A 21,243-nucleotide genomic window follows, 5' to 3' on the forward strand; every position below is an offset into this window, starting at 1 on the left:
CTTTTGGGATTCCCTGCAGACCGCTCTGTCGGAGATGCTGGGTGAGCAGATTGGACTGACTGGGGAGATGATTTTTTTGAGTTATGGTACAGAATCTGAATTCCCTAGACATAGTGAAGCCTTACTGAGTCTAATTATGGTTGCTGCCAAATAGAAAACAATTACTAGAAAATGGAACTCAAAGTCTAGACCAGCTTTAATAGAAGTAGTGAATATAGTAACAGAGATAAAAACAACTGGAACTGAGATCTTTAGAAAAGGGAAGGAGCAATCTACATAGGAAAAAAAGGGAATTATAAAAAAATATATATGCAGAGCAGGAATGAGATTTAAGAGGCAGGATTTGAATGAGCTATATAATGCTTAACTGACAATGACTGGATGGTTTATAAGTGATGTATAATGTTTACAACTACAGTTGTTTCAATTGTCTCTATTATGTAAACTGTATGCAACTAAAGTGATATAATTTTGTATGTTTTTCATTTATATAAATGTAAGATTGCCTTTGTCATATGTGTAAATTTAATAAAGATGTTTGGGGAAAAAGAGTCCCGGGCAATACTTACTGGCTTTGCTCATGGGGTTTCATTGGGTGTAGGCATAGGTGTGGTGTTTGGTGTTGCTTTTGGTGAGTGCTTTAGAGATTGCTGAGGATAGGTATTGCTGTTTATAGGTGTAGGAGGTATTTGAGGTTTGGGAAGATCACTTTTTAGTGCTTCAGCACTATGTGTGGTGGATGTAGTCTGTGTGTTTTTGACAATCTTGTTTGCATGCAAGAAGTTTTCCTCCAATGAAATTGTATATGTACAGGTCTTGCAAATTGTTTGCTTCTTTAAGGATTAAATGTTTGTCTGTGAACATGAGACAATTGTTACACTGTCTCAGGATACCAATATCTACAAAGCTGGCTACAGAGACATTTGAAAATTGCATGACCACAGAGGTCTCCTTGGGTAGTCTCTGGGGTTTGACACTAGACTAGATTATACTGTACTAAGACTTGATAGTAGTGTTGTTTAATGATCAGACTAGTGGCTCTAAGCTTTTCTCTGTACAATGGCTTTGCTTTAGTCGCACTAAGTTGCATATTTCAATTCTAAAGGGAATTTTATTGGCAAAATGTACTATCTAGGTGTATGCATCTGTACAGGGCAATGAAAAAGGGGAGGGAGCAACTTTGGAAGTCAGATTACTGTAAGGGGTGAAAGCCAGAGGCACAGGCTTTTAAAATCACAACAGGGAAAGGGTTGGGGAAAAATTCAAGTTGCAAGAAGCAGACTTCCTAGAGAGGGATCCAATAACAGCTCTCTCATCCTATCATTAGAATTTCAGAAACTTTAGCTTAATATCTCAGTGGGGGGCTGGAGCAGACACAAAGAACAGGGGATAAAACAGTTGCAAAGTAAACAAAAAGGCACTGGGATGCAACTTTAACCAGATAAATAATAAGCAGGAGATTCTAGCAGCAAAACTGGAATATAAACAGCTATAAAATGTACTGAATCAGAAATACTGGTGCAGAATTCACAATACTGCCACAACTGAAATCCCACCATAGACTAAGGCACTAGACTGCAGAAATTTACCAGTAACTGTTTATGACAAAAATGCTGTAAAAATGACTAAATGAGGGTCAAATCTGGCAGTAGTTCACAGTTCTGCCACAACTGTGAATGAAGCTACAAGATTAAGGCCCCAGACAGGGTTTTAAATATAAACAGCTAGCTTTTATAAGTAATTCTACTTATGGAGATAGAAGTGCAGTATAATGTATAAACAGTGATAAAACCTTGCAGTAATACTCAATCTTCCCACAACTGCAAACAAAGCTGCAATACTAAGGTCCCAAAACAGACCAAAAAAAAAGTAAACAGATATTTTTTTTGGCTAAAACATGGGATTAAAAGCAGAGAAGTGCAAAACAAGTATCACCACACAGGTCACTATAAGTGCAGCTTAAAATGTTTAAGCAAAATTAAAAAAAATTATCTTTCTTCCCTTTTAATGAAAAGTCTGTTTCTCACACTTCGGGGGTTTCCATGGCTCTCAGAGTCTTGATAGAGAGTAAGATTAAATCTAATTTAAAGATGCACTTTTTCCTGCTGATCTCCTGGACTTTGACCACAACAATTGTTTCCAAATGTTTCAAACTGATACAGCAATTTATCTGTGCCCTAGTTCAGAAAGTAGCTTGGTACACTCTCTACATTGCCCTCCTTGATTGATTATTGGATTCATTGTGTTAGGAAAAGCTTAGTGACTGAAGAAAAAGGGGGTCTGAGGGTAAGCCCATTTACCTAGTCAAAAAAGTAGTTAAAGAGATAGAGTTAAAATAATTGAAAAAATGAATAAAATAAAAGGTGTAGTTGCACTCCCTCTTATCTCTGTGGTCTGTTTGCCTGAATCACATAGTCATGATGATGTTTCTAAGGGTTGGTCAACTCTCTGCTGCTTTAACAGGTTAGTGGTAGAAGGTCTAGTCTCAAATCCTAGTTAAAGCATATACTTCTTTAGCACTCTGCTCTTGGGAGTTGGCCTGAACTTTCTGCCTCCAGAAGCTTCTAATTAATTCAGTGGTTTATATGAGCTCCGGCTGACATCGTATTTTAATGGAATCCTACCTTTCCCACCTTTCCCCTCCCTATCTGATTAATTAAAGTATTATGTTAAGGGGAAGAAGACCAGTTTAGAGAGACCAGTTGGAATAATCTTTAAGGTCTTCATCTCCCATGCAGAAGGTATAAGGTTTGATTCTGACCTCCAGCCAATGCCTGTTTGGAGTTTGCACATTCTCCCTGTATCTCTGTGGAGCTTCTCCCACATCCAAAAAACATGCTGAGTGTTTCCATCTCAGACTCACCAATGAATGGAGATGTGGGCAGCAGCACAGAGTCTACATGGTGCCCTATAGGGGAAAGAGTTGTACCGACCAATCGCTATGGGCGTCTACTGTGGTGCGCAGTATTCTCAAAATAAGAGAACACAGATCTCAGACCAGGCACTGTGGCAGAGCTAGCCACTCAGCAGCATAACATATGGCTCTAGGTGATTTGGTTATGTTGACTAATGGTGCCAAAATGGTCATGGGTATTTACTGGTCATAATTAGGTTGAGGACCCGGCCTACTCTGACCTACACCAGGGACTCTTGCTAATGACGAGAGGGGTATATGTGCCCCTATTGGCCAGTGTGTGCCCACCATAAAGCCCAGCAGACCTGGGTCAATAAGCTACTGGCTGGCTGGTGTCTAGTTGCCCAGCCTGGGTTAGCTGGGATAGCTCTATTGAGCGAAAGCTGGACGTAAAAACAACCAACCTGCCAAACATGAACTGAAAATTGCTATGCTTAATGTAGGTTCACTCACAGTATGCATCTTGTAAGTGGAAAGTGGATGACATGATGATACGGAGGAGGCTGTACATCCTATGTATCCAAAAGATGAGATGGAAGGGCAGTGCAGCAAGGCCACTTGGCTTGGGATCCAGACTCAACTACTCAGGAGGGGGACAGGCTAGAAATGGTGTAGGAATTATGGTGAGAGACAGGCTTCAGAAGGCAGTTGGGGATATCATCAGAATTAATGACAGACTCATGGCAATCAGACCAGTGTAATAATAGGGCAGTATTCATAATCTCAGCCTATGCCCCACAGCAGAGTTGTGATAGTAAGAAAAAGAGTACATTCAGACAGCATTTGCACCCTTCATAAGGGATGCCAGCAACAACCTGCTCACCAGTCCACAGAACCTCAAAGGCAGATGGAAGGAGTATTTCCAGCAGCTTCTGAATGAAGAAAACCCCATAAAAGCTGTACTTCCCCAGAAACCGCCTATGATGATAGAAAAAGAGGAGCCCACCATGGAAGAAGTAAGAACAGCACTAAGGAAAATGAAGTCAGGGAAAGCAGCAGGCTCAGATGAATCACATCAGATATGATAAAGATGTGTGAGATAGGGGACAAATGGCTCCTGAGGCTACTAATAGCAGTGTGGAGAGAAAGGCATATTCCAGATGACTGGAGAATAACCATACTCGTGCCAGTGTACAAGAACAAAGGGGACATCCACAACTGTGGGCAGTACACAGGCATCAAACTCCTATCACACTGCATGAAAGTTCTGGGAGAGTGAATGATAAACGGATACGCAGAGTAGTAGAAAGTAAGATGGGAATTCAACAGTTTGGATTCAGATCAGGATGCAGCACAATAGACCCTATGGCTGCAGTGAGACAGATACTTGAGAAGAAGCTAGAGATGAGGAGACAGTCCAAATGGGCATTCCTAGACTTGGAGAAAGCATATGACAAGGTCCCAAGAAAGCTGATCTGGGCAGTACTGTTGTGGTTTGAAGTCCCAGAAACATTGGTAGAATTAGTGCAGGCTATGTACAAGGACCCAGTGACTCAAATACGATCAGTATTCAGCCTCACAGAGGGGTTCCCAGTGGGAGTGGGTGTACACCAGGGTTCAGCTCTGAGCCCACTGCTGTTCATACTGGTGATGGGCTACATTAGCAAAGCTAAAAATAAATGCGATTTATTGAGTGTTAGCGCTTTCAGGTACAAACCCTTCCTCAGACACAAACCACAGAACTTAAAACTGTGTTTAAATACAAAAGCTTATGCAGATACTAAAAGCAATCATTCAGTTAATCAATTAAATACAAAAATACTGGAAGTACTAAAATATTTGAATAAAAGGTCAACGCCTACTTAAAACAGGCTTTAAAGGTACCATGCCATTAAGCCCTGGATACCTATTCGCCCCTAGTTCAATTATCCACCTAGTCTATATTTGCAGGTTTTACATCTTTGACATGGAAAAGCAGAAGACAATCTGGTGAAGAAGATTTGAGACAAACAGGAAGAAGGTAAGAGGAAGGAAGGACGTCTAGCAAAGAGGTGGATAGATTGTGTTAAAGAAGAATAGTGTGGGAAGAAATAGCCAGGGAATTGTTATGGCTAGGCTTGTATAGGCCCTAGGGCCGATAGCCTAGTACCAACCTATGAACCTATGAACCTATGAATCTGCAACAGTCAGGCATGAGTGTTGAAGAAGACAGGAGTGTCTTACTGAATCAAGAGAGCTGGTGACAGTTAACACAATACCCTGACCCCATGTAGAAAAAATGGGAAAAGAGGGCTGATGATGATGATGATGATATGTTAAGGGGAAGAAGATGTTTCTGCACTTAGTTCAGAATAATAGATGAAGAAAGAGTCTGGAGAACTTCCCACTAACCTGTTAAAAAGACTAACAGAGGTACATAGAAATAAATAAATAATGTGTATTTGGGCTCCTATTGTAATCTCACACCTTTAATTGTGTATGATGAAATTATGAAAAGTCAGCAGTAAAACTAGAGAACAGACAATTCAGAAAATCATTGGTCCCCTGCACCCTGCACTTACTAACTCTGAGATTGCCATACTTTGGAGGAAAATAAATACTCTGAGAAACAGCAGTCTCAGACTTGATATATGCAAGCCTGATTTCCACACATTTGGTCATTGTTCCAAGACTCGCATTTCTGAATCTCAGAATTCAAAATGTGTACCTTTCCCCTGTTTTCCTCTTTTCATTCGTTTATGTGAATTGGATGACTATGAGAGAGATGATGCCTACAAATGTTTGGCAGTAGTTACCTGTTTTCAATAAAATAGTCAGAATGGTAGTCCAGAGGGCCATAGTTCAAGTCCTAGCTGAAAGCTGCTTTTTTAGTGTGGTGCTCCACTCCTGGAAGTTAACCAGGACATTTGCCTCCTAAAGCTTCTAGTTAACATACCAGTTTATCTAAGGTCTGGTTCAAAGGATACTGATGCACTCTCTTATTCCCTTACTTGTCTGTTTAATAGCTAAAGATATAGATATAGACATAGACAATATATATAGATAATCAATACTATTAAGTTTGTGATGATTGCATGGTGAAGCTTATTCCATCTTATTCCACAATCTTAGAAGGTGTTGATTAGTGCATCTGTCAAGTTTTTTTTTCTGTAACTAATATTATTTTTACTTTTAGGTTCTCTGATCTTATGTTAACTCCTCCAATAATATAGCCATATAAACAGATGGGATATTCCTTTATAGATCAAGCAGCAGTCACCTATAATTGTTTATAGACTCGGCAGAGGTCACCTATAAGTAATGTGATGATGTGAGGTAGTGCCAGATATGCCAGAGAGACCAGGGTAGTGCATGTGTAACATGCCAGCATAACTAGCTGGAGTTTTTTAAAGACATTTGTCATTTGAATATCACACTGATTTGTATAGATGCCTGTGTTAAAAATGTATTTGTAAAGTTGCTTGTGTTAAAAATGTATCAACAGTGGGTCTTGCTGGACATAAAAGAAATATACATATATATATCAGACTGTATTGTAACTGATGCAATATATATATATATATATATATATATATATATATATATATATATATATATATATATATATATATATATATATATGTTAACAGAGGATGCTGGAAAGGAAGGGGTTAAGCTCAGCCCAGCTAACCTTAAGAAAAATAGCCTGATATTAAATGACTTGGTTTAGACCATAAATATTTTATCTCACAGGCCTGAATGTAGCCAGAGACACAATGCCTGGGTTGGGATCCTGCTCTTATTGTCCTTAGTGGTGAAATAATTGTTACCCTACGGTGCCAGAGAATGACTGGTTAGTCACTGCAGAAGGGATGAAAAGGTTGGAATTGTTTACAGTCTCCAGATGCTGGAATAAGCCTTAGCAAAGTTCTAACTGTATATTTTGACACATCTCTGGTAGATCCTGGCTCAGCTTCTAGTCAGGGGGTAGTGTGGCAACCACAGAATCAGGAGACTAGATGTGATGTCATTCTGTAGACAGCACTAAAATTGTATTTAGATACTGTAGATCACAGTGCATATTGTACCTAGTCAGCCACTGTAGTTGGAGAGCATGTGCATATAAGTTACTGAGCATGTGCAAGATCAGTGCCATTTTGTATAGTCATTCATTGTGAGTGCAAGCTAGAATGAAGATGCATATGTGAGTGTTTCAGAAGTAATGAGTCAGTCGGTAAGCATATGAAGTTTGAAGTACATGTTCCAGTTACAGCTCCTGATGTATTTATGTACAGTAAACAACTTAAACCCATCTTGTGCCTCAGTGTCTCATTTGACATCATAGAGCTCTCGGAATATGTGTCTCAGGCTGGTATGAGGCTGGCATTGAGCAGCATTTTACTTTCTCCAAGGATCATGCCACAATACGAACAAAAGCTGATTGACTTTAATAATTGGCTTAGTTTCTGGTGTCATTCTAAGGGGGAGCAATATTTGTCAGCATAGAAGGAGATGGTCAGCAGACCACACTGCTTTGCCAGGGATGGTCTGCACCTCTCCCCTCTAGGCTTTTGAATATTAGCAAAAACATTGTCTTCCCCCATAGTGCTGTTTTTAGGAATTGCCAGACTGAAAGTACTTCTGACATAGCAAATCAAAAGCAAGAAAATCTAAAGGTATTACTGGTCAGTGCTAGGAGCCTAAACAAAAAACTCCACTCCCTGGAAGCTCTCTTTACCCTAGGGAATGCTGATGTCTGTGCGGTCTCTGAGACATGGTTTAAAGCCATAGAGAGCACACCAACAGTGCAAGGTTATAATGTCTTCCACACATTTAGACCAGCTACATCACAGGCAGGGACTAAAGGTGGAGGTGTCTCTATTTACATCAAAAATAAATATACTTCAAGGCTGGTCAAACAGGACAATGCACTTGAAATGGTCCATGTTCAAATCACCATAGGTAAAACCCAATACCACTTCCTTGCAAGCTATAGGTCCCCCTCTATGACCCAAGAAACCCATACTATTATTTATTTACAGGCATCTTAATAGCTGCATAGAGGCAGGTGTACCCACCAGGAAGAAGTACAGAACTAACTCAAAAGACAGACCACTCTGATAGTATCACAAAATCAATTGTATGTATAACAGGAGGAAGCAAATCATGGCAAAAATTAGGAGGTGCAGCACCCAGCAGGATAAAAGCACTCTCATTGAACTAAAACAACTCAGAGGACAAATAAAGTCTACCAAAGCCAATTTTGAAGTAAATTTGGCCTCCCACACCAAGGACAACCACAAAGCACTCTTTAACTACAGTATGTCCGCAACATCAAAGCCAATACACAATTGTGTGCAGAGCTCATTGTAAATGGAGTCACCTATACTGAGCCAGAAGATATAGCAAACCTCCTGGCTGCTAAATTCAGCTCCAACTTTACTCCGCTCTCCCACTCAACCTTCTCTCAGGAAATATCAAATATAACTCCCCCTACTATCACCAGGGAACAGGTCCTTAATGCTCTCTCTAAGACCAAGAACACTGCATCGATGGGCCCACACAATAACCCAGGATGCCTTCTAAATAGCATGAAACGTGACCTATCAGGGCCTCTGGAATTACTATTTAACTGTAGCCACCAAACAGGCTTCATGCCTCATGAATGGAGAAAGGCAACAGGCATCCCTCTGCACAAAGGTGGACCATCTACAGACCCTGGAAACTACAGGTCCATAAGTTTCACTAGTCTTATGTAAAGTCATGGAAAGAATTATCATGGAGATGATCAATAGAGATATAGTAAACCTCCAGACATTAGACCCAACCCAGTTTGGTTTCATCAAGGGCAGACCATGCCTGCTCAGCTTGGTGGACTTTGAGAAGGTCATCAAAGCAATGGATGACGACAAAATCATTCACACTGCCAATCTTGACCTGGCCAAGGCATTTGACACAATACCCAACTCGGGCATTGCTGACAAACTCAGGAGGTTAGGTGCAAACCAGTATGTCACCCAGTGGATAGCCAGCTGGCTCACAGACAGGACCCAGGAATTTAGAAGTGGGGAGTCCACCTCTACAAAGAGGCCAGTCACAAGTGGAGTCCCTCAGGGATCAGTCCTTGGACCGCTGCTTTTTGACATTTACTTCTCAGAAGTAAAGGCCAATTGCAGTGTTCTCTGGTTGACTACATTTGCAGATGATTACAAATTAGGAGCAGTCATTGAATCTCACACTGACACAAATGTTCTCCAGGAGGGGCTGACACAGACAAACAACTGGTGTCAGAGCCATGGACTAAAACTAAATGCCAAGAAATGCATAATAGTATCCTTTGGGAAGTCATCCATTCCTGGTAACTATCATATTCACAACACACCTATTAGAGTTGACCCAGTAGTCAGGGACTTAGGGACACACATAGATAATAATCTAGCCATTGATCATCATGTGTCTACAGTGGTGAGGATATCATTCTATATTGCACAATTTATAAACAAAGGTATGGCATCTAAATCCAAGGAAGTCATTGTTCCACTGTATTCGGCATTCATCAGACCTATCATTGAGTACAGTGCCCCCTTTGGTATGTACCTAACCAGGCATATCCAACAACTGGAACTTCCACAGAGGTTCCTCACTAAAAGAATACAGGGCGTAAGTAATATGGCCTATGCAGACCACCTCAAGGCCCTATCCCTGTATTCTGTCTCCTACAGGCTTTTGAGGGGAGATCTATGAATGGTATACAGGGCATTGTCAGACCCCACTCTGATGGACCTCCTGCATATCCACAAAACAAACAGTACCAGAATTACCCATTCTAAAGACTTAAACATTGCCTGTTATATAAATAGGACCTGCTGGAGACATAGGTATGTATCCCAGAGACTACCCTGTCTTTGGGATAGGCTCCCCATCCATGTGAATCAGAGTCCCTCCCAAACCCAATTCAAGTGTAACTTGGACAATTGGATGGGAAACTTGAAATTCATTCCTGGTTTGGCACCTATGTCTCTGATGCAAACAGGTAACCTGTAAATGGTTCATCTCCCAGGCCCATGCTGACACTTATCAAGGGTATCAGAACCTGTCAGAGATTTGAGATGCATGGCTAGGCTTAAAAAGGCCCTTGTGGTCATTAGCCTAGTAAACACCTATGAACCTATTACACGAGACAAGACCATTCACCCACTTCATCTTGGCTTGTTTTAATAAGTAACTTAACTAGGGAACAGTAATGCTTCAGTCCGTTAGGAAAATATAGTGAGATTAGCTAAAAGTATTCTTTTTCTGTATCTGTCTGCATCTTTCCATCTGTTATTTTTTTAATTTCCTGTGAAATGAAGCTACGGTGTTTAGTGTAAATATATACTTACAATCTCACAGCAATCTCCTCTCTTCCCTGCTTTAAATCCCAACTCAAAACTCACCTCAAAACCCACTGGCTCTGCCCCTGTAGCAACCCTGACTAGCTTACCTTGGGTATCTAGGTACTCTCAACTCTTCTGCTTTAACTAACTAGCCTTCCTTGTGTATCTAGGTACTCTCAGCTTTTTAGCTTTAAGAAACTCTTAACAAAACACTTTTTTTATTTCTCATCTTCTGTTTTGTAGTTAATATCTAATGTGTTTTTATGTATATACTATATACATGCTTAATTTGTATCTGTTCTTACTAATGTTTGCATGTGGAGCTTTTCTCCCCGGGCCTCTGCTGAAAATGGACATATATCCAGTTGGACTAGCCCAGTCAACAAATGTAAAATAAAATAAAATAAATAAATAAAATACATTCTCATTTTATATTATTTATCATTAAATATAAATAAACCTTTCATTGTGATTGGTCTTTTAGAAAATATTTTGACCCTTGAAAGTACTTGTAATCATTTGATGGCACTGTACATCACACTTTTGCAAATTTTGCCGGTTGGTTAACACTACAATTTGTATAAGTAATAATTTTACTAAGAGTAATTGGGTACCCTGGTAAGAGCCTAAAAGTAGCTTGCTGGTGACAGTGAATCTACCTTACAGTCTGGGTGGAGGTGGCATAGTGGGTAAATCTATGCCAGCCTTTCCAAGGGGTGTGTGTGTGTGTGTGTTACTTGGAACAGGGACACCAAGCACTGAGTTCAACAGAGAGAAAGGTGGAGTCTTATTTGGGGCCTGGAGAGGAAGTCCAGCCCTAGGACTGGAATGTGCTCTCTATGTGTTCTTAAGGGAAATTGTGCTTGGTGAAGACAGCTGCTTCTGAAAATACTGTGTGTATCTATTTTTCTTCTAGGTGAATGTTCCCCACCAGTGTCAGTGGTGTGGATCAAGGCTCCTTGATTACTGGCCCAGAGGAGGGATGTCACAAGTAACCTAACAGAAACAGAGTAAAATAACAATTCCTGGAACCTTTCTGATGAATAGTTCAGGTTCTCCAACTATATGTTTTTTTCCTAATAAGGAATCATTGTGCCTTTTCAAGTTTTTTGTTCAAGTTTTTTGTTTATTTTTTGTTTGTTTTTGCCCTCACTACCCAAACAATCAAGACCTTACCTCACTTTCACTTTTATGACTCATTTTTCTGTACTATATGTCCATAGCCACAATGCCACCATGTGCTGAGAGTTAGGCTGAGACAAACTGTCAGTCTTGGGTGGTTTGAATTTTGTATTATGCTCTCCTCTTAGTCCTGACCACTTGCCCGACATGCAGTGATATTAATGTGAGCAAGCCAAGAACATCCACTGGTATGTGTCCCTATGATTATGGCAGAATTGGATCCCCCATTCTGCACCATGATTTTACCCTTGCCAAATATTCTAGCCCTCCCTTCTGGATAGATGGGGCACAAAGTTGCAGCCCCCATTCTGCACCATGGTTGTATCCCTGCCAAATACTGTAGCCTACCCTTTTGGATATGTGAAGCATAAAACTGCTATTCCTTAACTCTTCAAAAGCAAAATTCTCAGTGCTATAAGAGTCTTGTTTATAAGCTACAAAATGCACTAATAAGTGAAATTACTGACACAAAATAGCAGAACAATCTCCTTGAAAAAACTAGAGAGGACCTTTAAAATTACATGGAAAATGGAATATGATTTTCTGACTTTGATAGATTCATATTGGCCAAAGTTTAAAGAGTTGTCTACCAGTTAACATAAATATGTAATAACAGTGGGCCAGATTCAGTAAAGCCTACACTAAGGGTACACTAAGTGTACAGCAAGTGTACATGGTCTTTAGTCAAGAACATCCCTACCACATTTTTGTGCTAGCTAGTCTCAGAAAGATTGCACTTGTGTACACATAGTCTACACTTTGTTGTAACCTTTATGAATACCCTTCAATATTTAAGACTGCAAAAAGTCAGTAGGAAAACTAAAATTAGGCGGAAGAAGGTGGGAGTTATGCTTGTGTTGTCTAGTCACTCAGAATGGTGTACACTTAGTGTACAGTTAGTGTAGGTGTTACTGAATGTGGCCCAGTATCCTTTTTTATTTGACCATATATTTTATAATCATAATGTATGGTACTTTTCCAAGTATCATTATGCTGCATGTACTGACATCAAATGTGAGGTCATTATTGTTGTAATAGGTTTGTATTTTATCATAATAATGACCTTTGTTGAAGTAATTATGTTACCCAGTTTGCACTCGTTGGTTTATCTGACCCATTTCTCATCAGTTACAGGAAAAGTGACCATGCCACTTCCAAAAAAATGTCATCCACTTCTTTTACATTATTTACAAAATTGTAATTACCAGAGCTGCTCAGAGTTTGGTATTCATAGCCAGAGATTTGAAGTCAATCTCAGCAAAATCCAAGGCATCCTGTGAATTCTACTGAACGATAAGTATTTTTATAACATTCTTTGCACTTTTATACTGTTTGCAGCTGTTTTGCCACCTACTTTAAACTGTTTTTATCGTTTGTGACTGCCTTTTCTGCACTGCCTATTTATAGTACGTGAGCAATTTATAGCATAGGCTAGATTCAGACTTGTTGAATCTAGACTGTTTGGCATTTTCAGAGCACTAAAGCCATCCATCTTACATTAAGAGGGCCCTCCTGCACAATTGTTGCAGAAGAATGTAGTCAAGGACCCATATGAGTTGGGGATTGTTGGAACAAGGCTCAGTCTTGGGCTTTCCTATTGGTCGGATTGTTTGAAAACTGTTTTACATAGCTGATATTTAAACGCAGTACTTGCTGGGGTTTGTGCTCAGTTTAGCAGAGCTACTCAAAGTTTGGCATCCTTAGCCAGAGATATGATGTCATTCTGAATGAAATCCAAGGCATCCTGTGAACTCTGCTGAAAAATAAGTATTTCTATAACATTCTTTGCACTTTTAAACTGTTTGCAACTACCCTGCCACCTACTTTAAACTGTTTTTATTGTTTGTGACTGTCTTCTGCACTGCATTGCAACTGTTTTGATGCCTATTTTAACTGTTTTATTGTTTGTGACTGTGTTTTCTGCATTGCCTACTTGCAGTGCTTGAACAATTTCTCTCAAAGGCAAAAAAATACAGCCTCCATGGGACCCGATAACATCCCAGGCTGCATCCTACGTGAACTCAGGCATGAACTTGCAGCATCATTAGGCACCCTATTCAACCAAAGCCTGAGTACTGCCTTCATCCCTGCTGAGTGGAGGACAGCCACTGTTGTCCCTTTACAGAAAGGTAGAGCATACACCAATCCAGGAAATTATAGACACATCAACCTAACTAGCCTGATCTGCAAGGCCATGGAATGGATTGTCATGGACCTTCATTAACAAGGACATTGGCAACTTCCAAACACTTGATCCCATACAGTTTGGCTTTGTCAAGGGGAGGTCATGTCTGCTAAATTTGGTTGACTTCTTTGAGGCAGTCACCAAAGCCATGGATGAGGGGAAGACGGTGCACACCACCTACCTTGACCTGGCCAAAGTCTTTGACACTATTCCCCACTCAGGCATAAAAGATAAACTCTCTCAACTAGGCATCAATCCATATGTTACCAGATGGGTAGCAAACTGGATTGCTGATAGAACCCACGTAGTCAAAATAGGGGAAGCTACCTCAAGCAGTAGACCCGTAACAAGTGGTGTACCCCAGGGTTCAGTCTTGTAGCCTCTCTTATTTGGGATATACTTTTCTGAGGTACAGGCCAAAACCAGTGGGCTATGGCTGTCCAAGTTTGCAGATGACTGCAAGCTGGGTGCTGTCATCAATTCCCCTAGTGATGTGGACATCCTCCAAGAGGGTCTCACTCAGACAAATGACCAGTCCCAGAAACATGGTCTCAAGCTGAATACCAAAAAATGCATCATCATCCCCTTTGGGGAGAGTGACATTCCCACAAATTATCACATTAATAATAATGTCCTAAGCACTCAATCAGTCATGAGGGATTTGGGCACCCAGGTTGATAGCAACCTGATTTTTGAGCACCATGTTGCTTCTGTTGTACGGAAAACTTTCTACATGGCCCACCTCATAAGTAAGGTTTTTTCATCCAGGGACAAGGAGGTCATAACATCCCTGTATTCTACTCTTATAGGCCCATTATTGAGTACAATGCCCCTTTCAGCATGTACCTCACAAAGCACATGCAGCAGCTGGAGAGACTACAGAAGTTCCTCACCAGGAGAATCCAGGGCCTCAAACATCTACCATACACAGATAGGCTAAAAGCCATATCCCTCTACTCGGTTTCATGCAGACTCCTCAGAGGTGACCTCTGTCTGGCATACAAGGCGATCACGGACTCCACTTTGATGGGACTGCTGCATATCTGCAAGTCAAGCTCCACTTGAGTAACCCGCACGCACGACCTCAACCTCGTCTGTGACATCAACAAGACTTGTTGGTGGGACAGATTTGTGTCCCAGAGACTCCCCCATCTATGGAATAGACTCCCTCTCCACATCAAGCAGAGTACCTCTTTACCTCTTTTTAAGCGCAACCTGGATAACTGGATGGAAAACAGAAAATATACCCCTGAGATTCCACCCATGTCCATGCTGGACAGAGGCATTGGGTGCTGATTTGTCTAAACATGGGCTAAACTCTTGGCTAGGCTTATAAGGTCCTCAGGGCCAATAGCCTAGTAACCTCCTATGATCCTATGATCTTATGATCTTATGGCATAGGCTAGATTCAGACCTGCTGAATCTAGACTGTTTGGCATTTTCTGAGCACTAAAGCCAGCCATCTTACATGAAGATAGCACTCCTGCACCCTTGTGGCAGAAGAGTGAGTCAAGGACCCATCTGCGTTAGGGATTGTTGGAACAAGGCTCAGTCTTGGGCTTTCCTATTGATTGGATTGTTTGAAAACTGTTTTACTTAACTCATATTTAAACACATTGTTTGCACACAGCTGTGCACAGTGTAACTATGGTTAGCACTGCTGTTTATAGAAGCAAATGCTAAAAAAGTCAAATTTTCCCTCGATCTGCTAGGGAACCCTCCTAAGCTTCCCTGCTTCACGACATGCAAAGCAGTTGTGCACTGCTGCCCAGAGAGCAACCCAGCTGTGTTTTATGAGGCACTGGCACAGGTTTCTACCCCAAACCTCCCATAGATTGGCTGATTTTACTAGTTCTACAGCAGAACCGAGTCCATCTAGCCCACCCTCCACCACTTATTACAGGATATATCTGACATAATGGAAGGTCAGTTTCCCACCATTTCTCCAGCCAAGCTGATTGACATGGGCATCCTGAGGCAATGTAGCAATTGCATCATGTATACAGACAACTTACTACTCCTAAAACATGCAAATACAATATGTGAGAGATGCATTTATACTATGAATCTAGAATCAATGCTCTCTCTCTCTCTCTCTCATATAACAACATACTAAATATCAAGCAGGCTGTCAGCATCCACACTTCACCTCCCACCCATACCAAGCATATAACACACAAACCCGCATACACGGAGGTACTCACTAGAAATATACCAAAAGAGCAAAGATCTCCCAAGTGCAAACCTTCTCCACACAACACGATCCTAACAGCACCCATTACACATAATAACACACGCATCAGTGTCTCATCTAATAAGCCCCTAAGGCAGAACATATCTAAACCAAATGTCTTGGTCATAGGTGACTCCATAGTGAGACACGCAGATGTCCCCTTCACTAGGCTGGATAAGAAGGTCATGGTCAGCTGCTTGTCTGGGGCTAGGATCCACCAAATCATGCACACAATCAAGTCTCTCAACAACAGGTACTGTTATGACTCTGTCATAGTCCATGTTGGAGTGAATGACTTGAGTCGTACCTCACTGGACTATATGGAGAGAGACATGATGGAGCTTTTAGATTATGTGTCCCAGACAGGTATGTCCCTAGCCCTAAGCAGCATTTTTCCCTCACCCAGGATGATGCCACAATACAAACAAAAATGATTGACTTCAACAATTGGCTTACCTTCTAGTGTCAATCCAGGGGGATCCAGTATCTGGCAGCATGGGATGATATGATTGACAGACCACGCTGCTTTGTAAAAATATCCTCCAGAAACAAACTCAAGGTTATGCTGCTTAATGCTAGCAGCCTAAATCAGAAACTGCACTCACCTGAAGCACTTCTCACCCTGGAAGATGTTGTTGCCTTTGCAGTCACAGAGACATGGTTCAAGGCCTCAGAGAGTACCCCATTCATGCAGGGCTATAACGCCTTCCAAATGTTTAGACCACACAACAAACATGAAAAAAACAAATGAGGAGGAGTATTCAGCTTCATTAAAGACAAATACACCTCTAGACTAGTTAAACAGTATAACTGCCTAGAATTACTCCAAGTCCATCTAGCTGTAAGAAAGACCTCCTCCACATCATTGTTAGCTATAGGTCCCCCACCATGACCAATGAAAACCACACAGCATACCTGGACCTATTTGAGTCACTCTCACTACAGACAAATACCCTGATCAAGGGTGACTTTAACTATCCTTCCGTAGATTGGGTAACATATATGAGCACAAAAACTCTCGCCTAAAGGTGCCTGGACTTTGTTAACACAAACGCTCTGCAGCAGATAGTCAGCACCCCCATAAGGGGCTCTAACATCCTTGACATAGTGCTCACCAACACAGGGGATCACTGCACCACCCCAAGTGTGGGACCCTCCATGGTAAAGTCCGATTATAAATCAGTCTCGTTCAAAGTAACAATTGTACCTGTCCCATCCTCAGGATCAAAAAGGTTAAACAATTTCTCCAAAGCAAACTAAAGCCTACTGAGCAATGGCTACAATAGTTTCAGACCCCCTGCCATCAGTGACAGCAATGACCCCGATACTGAGGTCTACACAAATGTCATGTATAAACACCTATGTAAATGTATAGACTCAGCCGTACCAGAACGTATCAAAACAAGATCCTCAAGAAAAAATAAGTCACCCTGGTGGACAACCAGCATAAATAGTTTACACAATAAGAGAAAGAAGCTGCTGTCAAAAAACAAAAGGGAACGGTCCCAGCAAAGAAAGAACTCCCTCCAAAGCATAAACAAGCAGATTAGACATGTTGTAAAGTCCTCTAAAGCTAATTACAAAACTCAATTAGCATCCCTAGCTAAGGAAAATCATACAGCATTCTTTAACTACATCCAAAAACTAAAATGAAGGCCCAGCTTTGTGCTGCACTAGTTGTGGACAGTAACACTTATACTAAATCTGAGGACATCACCAACCTTCTAGCGGACAGGTTTGGTGAAAACTTCACCCCCTTGTCCCCACCAATCATACCCCATAACATACCTGTCACCAGTCCTCTGCCTAGTATCACCAGAGAGCAGGTCATAGCCACACTCTCCAAGACCAAAAACACAGCCTCTATGGGACCAGACAACATCCCAGGCTGCTTATTAAATGGTCTAAAACAGGAGTTAGTGGAACTGCTGAGAACACTCTTCAGTCTCAGTCTAAACACTGGCTTTGTCCCAACTAAGTGGAAACAGCAACCATAATCCCCTTGCACAAAGTGGGTCCCTCAATCCACCCCAGGAACTATAGACCCATAAGCCTTACTGGCCTTATTTACAAGGCCATGGAGAGAATCATCATGGAACTTATCAACAAGGATACAGGGGACCTTGAAACTCTTGACCAGACCCAGTTTGGCTTCATTAAGTGCAGATCTTGCCTGCTAAACATGGTGGACGTCTCTGAGAATATCACAAAGGCCCTAGATGAAGGCAAAACAGTTCACACTGCCTATCTTGACCTAGCAAAGGCCTTTGACACAATCCCTCACTCAGGCAGCATTGAGAAACTCACCTAGGTGGTGATTAACCCTTACTTCATTAGATGGGTTGCCAACTGGCTCACAAACAGAACACATACAGTCAAAATTGGGGATGCCAACTCTACTAGCAGACCTGCTGCCAGTGGTGTTCCACAGGGATATGTTCTAGACCCCCTACTGTTTGGTGTCTATTTTTCACACATCTAGGCAAAAATAGATTGCCTATGGCTTATCAAGTTTGCTGATGACCGCAGACTGGGTGCAATCATCAAATCCCCCAGAGATGTCAACATACTACAAAATGGGCTTACACAGACAAATGATTGGTGTCAAAGTCACAGACTTAAACTAAACATAAAAAAATAAATTATCATCCCCTTCAGCAAAGGAGAAACCCCTGCTAATTACAACATTAATAATATCCCCCTAATTTGAAACCCAGCTGTGAGAGATTTAGGAATGCAAGTTGATAGCAGCCTTAATTTTGATCATCAGGTATCCACAGTAGTAAGGAAGGTCTTCTACTTTGCACACATCATAAGCAAGGGTATAGCAACCAAAGCTAAGGAGGTTATAACTCCCCTGTACTCATCCCTTATCAGACCAATAATAGAATGCAATGCTGGAGAGACCTTAGAGGTATCTCACCAAGAAAATTCAGAGCCTACAACACATGACCTACACAGACAGACTGAAGGCCCTATCACTTTACTCAGTATCGTATAGACTGCTTAGAGGCAACTTGTGCCTGGCCTATAGAGCAGTCTCAGACCCTGCCCTGATAAAGCTGCTACATGTCCACGAATCCAATGGGATATGATTCACTCACTCTAGGGATCTTAACCTAGCCTGCAATATTAACAGGACATGTTGGAGAGACAGCTAAGTCTCCCAGAGGTTGCCACTCCTCTGGAACAAACTCCCAGTTCATGTAAAACAGAGCTCCTAAATGACCCTATTTAAGCATAACCTAGACAATTGGATGGGAAAATGTAAATTTACATCAGGGATTTCACGTGTCCCTCTTAGACATGGGCTGCCAGTATTGATCTTAGATTCACATGCAAACATAGACTATATATCTTGCTCCATTAGGGAACAAGGGTATAACATACCTAGGCTTGAAGAGGCCTTAGGGCCAATAACCTAGTAAACTCCTATGATCCTATGTTTATATCTGCTGTATAAAGAAATCTACCAAACTTCTGGTTTCTGTTTTACTTGGTTATGCTGGTCAGTAAATATGTAATACTATCAGGTATAATAAGTTTATAGTCGGACAGTCTACTGTAGTTTCTAAAACATTTGTAGATTTAAATTTTAGTGTTTCTTTAATATAAACAGATACTCTGTCACCTATAACTTTCCTTCTATTAGTTAAAAAATGCTATATCCTTTCTTGTTGCTCCTATCTTCTTCTTTCGGCTTTTCCTGGTTAGGGGTCGCCACAGCGGAACTCTGGTCCGCTAATGATTGGCAGCAGATTTTTATGGTGTCAAGTTGCCAGTCCGATGCCCAACCTTCAACGAAGGCACGCCCATTCACGCATGTCTTTCGAACACCACTCGACTGTGGGGAGGACATGCAGACTCCACATAGAAGGCGCTCCAGCCGAGAATCGAACAGGAGTACCTCTTGCTGTGAGGCGACAATGCACCACCACAGCATCTCCAACACAGCAATCTGCAGGGAATCTTTAAAGTCTGCCAACTCATTACACTCCCAGAAAATATGTTCCAAGTTACCTCTTTCTTCCCCATCACACCTCCAGCATTTGCTGTCTACTTGAGGAAAAATCCCTGGAAGTCTGCTTGGTGTATAAAAATGCCGATGTAAATACTTCCAGGCAAAGATCTTAAATCTTCTAGATTTTGTTGCATATTTGGAAGACATACATACATTCCCCCATTGTTTCTTTGTGACTTGCTTATCTAATCTCTCTTCCAAATTTTAACCTCCACTGATTGATTCTTATAGTTATCATGCAATATTTTATAAGCTCTGCTAATTATTGCTTTCTTAATGGTAACTTCTGTTCTAGATTCTACTAAAACCCTACCCGTGCTGGTCTTTCATTAAGAACCCCCTATTTCTTTCTCTTTGCCTATACCTTGATATCAATCCTTGATATGGAAGGCAATCTCTAGCCTGCAATCCAAATAAGTTCTGGGGGACTTCCCATTCTTTTACCTTTCCCTTGCTCCAGTTTTGTCCAATACATTCCCACCCCCTCTTGCCCATTGTCTGTATCTCTATTTGCAGTCATCCCTATAGGCAGAATCTCCTTTCCTCATTCCTGTGTTGGTGTAGTTATTAGAAGACCTTCTGCTCTTTATGAATATAATATTTTGCATGATTATTGTTGTTGTACTTAAAGGTCTGATTCCAAAATCCCAGACTCTCCCTGTTACTTCAGTTTCCACCCTGTTTTATCATCTCTTTCCGCTTTGAATTATAGTTTTCTGCTTGTGCTATGTATAGGAGCCTTAACTGTGTTGCTCTGAAATAACTCTTCAGCTCGGGTAATCTCAATCCTCCCTGTTGTATTGAAGAATATGCTTATCCCACTTGACTCTTGCCATCTTCCCCTCCTAGATAAAATCCTTCAGATCTTAAATGCTATCCACAACTTCTTCTCTGGTTGATAAAAATATGCCTGACCAGTATAAGACTAAATGGACTAAAAACATTTTAACTGCTTGTATCTTACTATTGATATCCATATAACAAATCTTCCATCTTCTCAGTTTTTCTGTTATCTTTTGTTTAGTTTCTTCCCAGATATCCTTAGCTGCCACACTGGTATCATTTTTAATCCATATTCTTAAATACTTAATTTTTGTCATGTCCCCATAAATATGGATATTGCTGAACCAATCATTTTTCTTAAACTACGTGCATTACAGTTGCTTCCGCTGTATCTATGCCCTCCTTTGATGTATCTGTCTATAATAAGACTTCATAGGTTCATAGGTTCATAGGTGGGTACTAGGCTATCGGCCCTGGGGCCTATACAAGCCCAGCCAAAAAGGTACCCTGGCTTTTGCAACCCAAGAAAATGATTTTCTTGTGCCACTGTCGAGCAGAGCCACAGAGGTGATCCCCGGGGTGAATTTCCTATTTCCCATCCAATCATCAAGATTTTTCTGGAAGAGTGCT

The sequence above is a fragment of the Protopterus annectens genome, chromosome 2.part2 (genome assembly GCF_019279795.1).
Source record: "Protopterus annectens isolate FY-2018-M chromosome 2.part2, PAN1.0, whole genome shotgun sequence".
Classification (NCBI taxonomy): Eukaryota; Metazoa; Chordata; order Ceratodontiformes; family Protopteridae; genus Protopterus; species Protopterus annectens.